Source organism: Neoarius graeffei, chromosome 14 (assembly GCF_027579695.1).
Source record: "Neoarius graeffei isolate fNeoGra1 chromosome 14, fNeoGra1.pri, whole genome shotgun sequence".
In the NCBI taxonomy this organism is placed as follows: domain Eukaryota; kingdom Metazoa; phylum Chordata; class Actinopteri; order Siluriformes; family Ariidae; genus Neoarius; species Neoarius graeffei.
The window spans coordinates 66,387,377-66,395,412 of record NC_083582.1 but is presented as its reverse complement, the minus strand read 5'-3'; positions in this window follow the sequence as shown (position 1 = coordinate 66,395,412).

Sequence of the window (8,036 nt, the reverse complement as noted above, 5' to 3'; positions counted from 1 at the left end):
TTAAAAAGCAAATTGAAAATAAGTGCTGGATAAAAACCCATCTCTCTTATGTAAATGAAGATACAGATTTTGTTGTCTGGTGCTGCACGCTTCGTTCTGCTCTGCTATAAACTCACACTTGGCTTCGAACTGTCACTCGCCTATTTTTAGACCATATTGTGGCACATTGCATGTCTGTAACTGTATTCACACACGCAAAAAATAAATAAATAAATAAATAAATAAATAGGCTTTATAGCTAGTATGGACACACACTTGTGCATAAACATGCGCACACACTGAGTTTCTGTATATAATAGGCTGCTTACCAATTTGCGAGTTCTCCATCTGGTGCTGTCCCTCTCACATCAGGCTACCATGCTACATGCTACACACAGGGTATCATGCTTTGAATATAGTCCATTTCCAATACAGGCTTGTGTGTGACATATGTTTCCAAACCGGGTTTATCTGTGAAAAGATTCAGTGACTGTGCCTGTATTATATTGCATCAAAGTTTGTGCTCTTTACAACAAAAAAACTCCATGTGAATTTTCCACTTGGCACACTTTCCACATCAACGCCAGATACAGTGTAGCTGCCGAACCCGTTTTCCTGCCTCCCCGACTTTGACCGCGCAAAGCGCCACTGATTTCATCATAAGAATCATCTGATGATTTGCTGCTGAAATCATTTCTCAGATGTGTATAGTCCTTTTTCCGAGGTTCTGACAGATATCTGGTTTCTCTGCTGTCCATACTGACTTGAAGAGAACTCTTTCATCTGACTAAATCCAGGTTAACAAGTATGAACTTCTGGTTCTTTATGTCCCACCATGCTTACTGAGATCAAAAGGTGCAGGCTATCTGTTGGTAGCTCATACAGTGGTGCTTGAAAGTTTGTGAACCCTTTAGAATTTTCTATATTTCTGCATAAATATGACCTGAAACATCATCAGATTTTCACACAAGTCCTCAACGTAGATAAAGAGAACCCAGTTAAACAAATGAGACAAAAATATTATACTTGGTCGTTTATTTATTGAGGAAAATGATCCAATATTACATAACTGTGAGTGGCAAAAGTATGTGAATCTTTGCTTTCAGTATCTGGTGTGACCCCCTTGTGCAGCAATAACTGCAACTAAACGTTCCCGGTAACTGTTGATCAGTCCTGCACACCGGCTTGGAGGAATTTTAGCCCATTCCTCCGTACAGAACAGCTTCAACTCTGGGATGTTGGTGGGTTTCCTCACATGAACTGCTCGCTTCAGGTCCTTCCACAACATTTCGATTGGATTAAGGTCAGGACTTTGACTTGGCCATTCCAAAAATTAACTTTATTCTTCTTTAACCATTCTTTGGTAGAATGACTTGTGTGCTTAGGGTCGTTGTCTTGCTGCATGACCCACCTTCTCTTGAGATTCAGTTCATGGACAGATGTCCTGTTATTTTCCTTTAGAATTCGCTGGTATAATTCAGAATTCATTGTTCCATCAATGATGGCAAGCCGTCCTGGCCCAGATGCAGCAAAACAGGCCCAAACCATGATACTACCACCACCATGTTTCACAGATGGGATAAGGTTCTTATGCTGGAATGCAGTGTTTTCCTTTCTCCAAACATAACACTTCTCATTTAAACCAAAAAGTTCTATTTTGGTCTCATCTGTCCACAAAACATTTTTCCAATAGCCTTCTGGCTTGTCCACGTGATCTTTTGCAAACTGCAGATGAGCAGCAATGTTCTTTTTGGAGAGCAGTGGCTTTCTCCTTGCAACCCTGCCATGCACACCATTGTTAGTCAGTGTTCTCCTGATGGTGGACTCATGAACATTAGCCAATGTGAGAGAGGCCTTCAGTTGCTTAGAAGTGACCCTGGGGTCCTTTGTGACCTTGCCAACTATTACACGCCTTGCTCTCGGAGTGATCTTTGTTGGTCGACCACTCCTGGGGAGGGTAACAATGGTCTTGAATTTCCTCCATTTGTACACAATCTGTCTGACTGTGGTTTGGTGGAGTCCAAACTCTTTAGAGATGGTTTTGTAACCTTTTCCAGCCTGATGAGCATCAACAACGCTTTTTCTGAGGTCCTCAGAAATCTCCTTTTTTTCATGCCATGATACACTTCCACAAACATGTGTTGTGAAGCTCAGACTTTGATAGATCCCTGTTCTTTAAATAAAACAGGGTGCCCACTCACACCCAATTGTCATCCTGATGGAAACCTGATTGAAAACTCCTGACTCTAATTTCACCTTCAAATTAGCTGCTAAACCTAGAAGTTCACATACTTTTGCCACTCACAGATATGTAATATTGGATCATTTTCCTCAATAAATAAATGACCATGTATAATATTTTTGTCTCATTTGTTTAACTGGGTTCTCTTTATCTACTCCAGGACTTGTGTGAAAATCTGATGATGTTTTAGGTCATATTTATGCAGAAATATAGAAAACTCTAAAGGGTTCACAAACTTTCAATCACCACTATATAGTGAAGGCTACATCAGGGAGCAGAGCCTTTTCTTACAAAGCCCCACAGTTATGGAACAGCCTTGCAAGTAGTGTTCGGGACTCAGACACAGTCTCAGTGTTTAAGTCTAGGCTGAAAACACATCTGTTTAATTAAGCCTTTTGTTAATGGTGTTTATGAGGTAAAGGTGTAGATCTGGAGGGTCCTCAGACATAGAGTGTTTTGGTAAACTGGGATGTATGGATGCTGTCAGTCCCCACTCGCTTGCTCACTCAGGTTTGTTGACGGTGTAGCGGCTGGCTGCTTTATGTCCCGGGGCGCCCTCATGCCTGTGTTACCTTCTGGCTCTCCCCTTTTAGTTATGCTGTCATAGTTAGTTTTGCCGGAGTCCCTGCTTGTACTCAGCACAAAATGTATACTGTTCCTACTCATTAGGTGACATTGGGCATACCTAACAACCTGTGTTTTCTCTCTCTCTCTCTTCCCCCCTTCACTCTGTCTGTCCCTCTGAGTTACATGTCAGTCCTGAGACACCAGTAAAATGCTGACCCCTTCTGCTCCTCAGACCTGCCTGATCCATCCTGATGCCCTACGTCTGGCTGGAGTCTCATCACATCGCTCCTGTAGAGGACGGCCCCATATGGACAGTCGAAAGTTCCACTTGGAAGACGCTCTGGACACTTACAGTAATGCTTTTATGGCCGAGGACGACAGTTGACTTGCTAACTTTAGGACTGCAGTTGTCATGAACAGTTTTGCACTCAAGTCTCCATCAGTGACCAGTTTATAACTTCAACAAAACAGACTTCATGTTAAAACTATAATGAATTTCCTGGTTACACAGTTATACTTTGTGACTCTATAGGACACTGTTATAGAAGCGATTTATTTATAATCACGCTATCTGTTATCACCCAGATGAGGATGGGTTCCTGTTTGAGTCTGGTTCCTCTTGAGGTTTCTTCTTCATATTGTCTGAGGGGGGTTTTCCTTGCCACCGTCACCACATTGCTCATTGGGGATAAATTCGGGATAAAATTAGTTCATGTTTAAAGTCTTTAATTTTCTGTAAAGCTGCTTTGTGACATTGTGTATTGTTAAAAGCGCTATAAAAATAAACTTGTTAGCATCGGTTACACTTAACTTCCGGTACCTGGCTATCAACAAATTTACGTCACATCCTGGATGCCGGGGCGGCATGGTGGTGTAGTGGTTAGCGCTGTCGCCTCACAGCAAGAAGGTCCGGGTTCGAGCCCCGTGGCCGGCGAGGGCCTTTCTGTGCGGAGTTTGCATGTTCTCCCCGTGTCCGCGTGGGTTTCCTCCGGGTGCTCCGGTTTCCCCCACAGTCCAAAGACATGCAGGTTAGGTTAACTGGTGACTCTAAATTGACCGTAGGTGTGAATGTGAGTGTGAATGGTTGTCTGCGTCTATGTGTCAGCCCTGTGATGACCTGGCGACTTGTCCAGGGTGTACCCTGCCTTTCGCCCGTAGTCAGCTGGGATAGGCTCCAGCTTGCCTGCGACCCTGTAGAACAGGATAAAGCGGCTAGAGATAATGAGATGAGATGAGAGATGAGATTAGATCCTGGATGCCAAATTGGTTGCTCATGTGCGATAAAACTGTGTGCTTATAGTCTTTTAAGCTAAGGATAGCTAATCAGGTAGCTGCACATGTGTGCATTATTATAATTAGGGCTTGTACTATCAATATCGTTCATGTTTAAATGCTGTCCCGGGACCCTTTCAATAAATGTAAGACTTGATGCATTTCTATTTAACCTTAAGTGAAGAATTTGAATCTGTAGTTCAATTTTTATCAGACGGTATATTTCAGTGATTGATTGAACTTTTACTTGAGTCAACAATTTTGTAAGTTTTGAAAGCACATAAATGTTTCTTGACCACTATAAATGCCAACATATACTTTTACAAGTGTGTAGTATGATGTAAGATCAGTTCTTAAATCTGTAAATTGGCAGTCACTGAATGACACAGTAATTGTTGAGTCATTTTAAAGGGTAAGTTTTATGTAATTACAGTATTTGCTACAATGTCATAACTAACAGGAAAACCAGAATGTAATTTCACAATATCTTATTACATTGGCACAGGAACTCGACTCTTCCTCTGCTTTTCCAATGTAAATACTGTCACGTTACCAATCACCAGTTTGGTTAGATGTTACATAAGCCAGGGGTTTTCAAAGTGTGGGAGAGTCAGCCCCCCCTCGGAGAGCAAATAAACAACAGCGCCCCCCCCTTACAATTTTTGTTGTTGCTATACTTAATGTTCCATTCATATTTTAAAAAAAATGGTTGTTGTACACATTATTTTTTTCTTTTTCACATTTTAAACATCTGTGCTTTTTAAAACATCTTGTTTTACACATTTTAAACATCTCATAGCATCGTTAGCTAGCACCTCTTGGCAGACAACACACTGTGGCAGTGGAGCATCTTCAGATCCAGTCCATGAAAATCCAAACTTTAAATAATCGTGGTCATACTTCCTTCTTTTTCCAGTCCCCCAGGATCCCGCGGGCCTTTTTTGTGATTGTTGCGGGCTAAAATGTCTGATGTTGCGGGGGTTTTCCAAAAAAATTGCGATGAAAGTTGCGGTGTTTTTTAGGTTTTTGTTGCGATTACATTGCGGGAGGAAGTGAAAGTTGCGAGAAATTGTTGCGATTTTCTCTTTTTGTGATTAAAATTGAGTGATATGTTAAATATTAAGTTATTACTGAAAAACTATTGATTAAAAAAACAAAGACACTGAGAAATGGTCCTATAAACAACTTTACCAATATAAAAGATTACCAGGACTACAAAAATGCAGAAAAATAGGCTTTACTTATCCAAATGCACCTGTTGGTTCAAAAGTTAAAGTGCATAGAACCTCACAGCACAACATGAAGTTACCTTAAAATATAATATAAATGCCTCAGCTTTCATGTAAGAAAAAAAACTATTAATACTAGTACTGTGTGCAGGCAGTCTCTCCTGAAGACTAAATTAAACAGTAATTATAAACTAATAAAATAAATGGCTCAGGCTTCATAGAAGAAAAAAAAACAATTTGAACAGAATCTCACAGTATGATGCTGAAGCTGCCTAAACAATGGAAAATAAAATACCATTTTGGCAAAAATGTTGGCATCCATTAATTTCTTGTATTAAGTAAAAAAAAAAAGTGCACACAGTCCTTCACTGTAAACACAACACACTTTCAGTAACAGAATTTAAGCCTACAGAAACACTGACTCGCACATCATGCAATGTTGCCAGATACTGCTGATGTTTTCCAGCCCAAAATATATTCAAAACCCGCCAAAATGCACTTGAAACCGCCCAATCTGGCAACACTGCGTGCATGCTGCTTCTCTTGAACATAGACATCCGGAAGTAAGGCGGAAGGTAGTTTGTCGATGTCACCTCAAGACGACGCCAACGATTGGTCAAATTTGCGGGAAAGTTGCGGTGATTGGATATAATTGCAACACCGCCCTGAATTCTCGGGGATTGGTTGAATTTGCACTGAAGTTGCAAATCGCAACATCCTGGAGGCTCTGTTTTTTTTTTGCTTGGCCGTCTCCTCACTCCCTGTAGCTTTAGGTACTAAAAATCGATCCATTTTGTCTCTCACGTTGCGCCCCCCCGAAGAACTCTGGCGCCCCACACTTTGAAAAGCCCTGACATAAGCAATACAGAGAGTTAAACGTCAGGTATGTTGTCATTTATTGACTGGTTACATACACGTCTGCAATCAGAAAGAGAATTCCTACTGGAAAATCACTCGTGACTCATCTTGCAACACAAATTTATTTTTGTGTTTCATAACATAATGTTGTTCGACAGTACACAAAACAATTGTGTACTAACATGAATTGAAAGTAATAAACATGTATTTACATAGTATACTGGAAATTTGACTAACTCATATGTAACAGTGCATATATTCTGAGTAATTACACTGTAGTTACATTGTAATTACATTTTATAATGCCTGCTTGGGTATTAGTAATTATAATACTAAAGTGCGACCCAGAAAACTTAGAAATGCACACAATCTGGTTGGTTTTCGGATGGGTTAAAAACATATTCCCAAATTAATTTATATGTTGCTACATGTGGTATTTTGTACTCGATAAATGAACAAACCTAGTTTATTGTCAATGTACAGACTGTCCGAAAGTCAGGAACAGATGGGAATATGTTGGCCAGAAAGGAACCTTCAGGGCCTTCTAGGCGTTCAGAGAAGGCCCAAACATATCAGCATTTCAAATGTGATATTTAATTTATTTAATTCTTTCATCACTTTCATAATTTCATGATAATTATTCTCTTCTAATTCTAATTCGGCCTCATTTTCTGTCAAATTTGCTTCAGAAATGAAAGGGTTACTGTCGTGAAAACATTAAAATAGATCTGAGATTTTTTTTTTGTTTGTTGTGTCTAGGCTGAGAGAGTTTAGAGCTGCTCGCTCATTGGTTCGGACTTCATTACCAGGACAGAAGGTCATGGCAGTGTATGTTTATGTTGGAAGCGACAGATGAATTAACCAATCAGATTTTGATTTATAGTGGGAGGGACCAAAAATTTATCATCCTTGGCCAACTCGAAGGCCAGCGCGAGCTTAACTGCGAGTCAGTGCCGTCAGCGCAGCAGTGAAGTCACCTTCCAGCCGATGTAATGTTCATCAGTAGTGTTAGCGAATGCTAATAAAGCGTTCAAGCCAGTGCTATCGAGAGCAAGTAGCACAGGCTAACGACTGAGAAACTAAGGGTGTATTCAGACCAGGATAGTTCGATAGTTCACTTGCTTTGGTCTGAACCAAATGTTTTTTTTATTTTTTCATTTTGGTGCGGTTCGCTTTCACACTGTACATTTTAGTAAGCGGACCAAAATCTGTCAACAAAGCCACGCGCCCTGAGGTCGTTCAGCTATTGGTCAGAGACGACACGCGCACAAAGCGTTAAGTTCAAAAGTAGTCATGGAGGCTTTCCGTGCTGTTATTCTTTTTAATGTCATCAAAGCTATATGTTTTTTCCAGTTTTTACTGTTTTCACAATTGTGCGATTACTATGCTGTTGTACAAGTAATTTATCAACGACGACGACAAAGGGCAAGGCGGCTACGGAGGATAGCGCTGATGAGCGCACATCATGTTGTGACAGTTCTGGCTCTTCACGCAATAGATGAATTTCTTTTTTGCGTCGCTAGTACCGCCACTTTTTGAAAGAATGTCCCTGATTTTAATGTCGGTCTGACGGAGTTTCTTTACTTTTAGCCGACATTGTTCTGGGGAGCGCGTGAACCCCTTCTCCTTCATTTTCTCACTGAATACAGCAAACACGTCGGCATTTTTGTGTGTTCTCTCCAAAAGCTCAGATATGTGGACATCTGCCCATATATCCACAAGGGGACGCGTTTCTTCCTCAGCCCACGTTTGCCCCCTACTCATTTTTTGTACTCTGTAGTCTAGCCTACCACTGGTCTGAATGACTGAACGACTGTTGTAAGGTTCCCTTGACAACCGAAACAGTGTTTGCACTTTGCGGTGGAGTGTCAAGACGGTTTCCCATAATG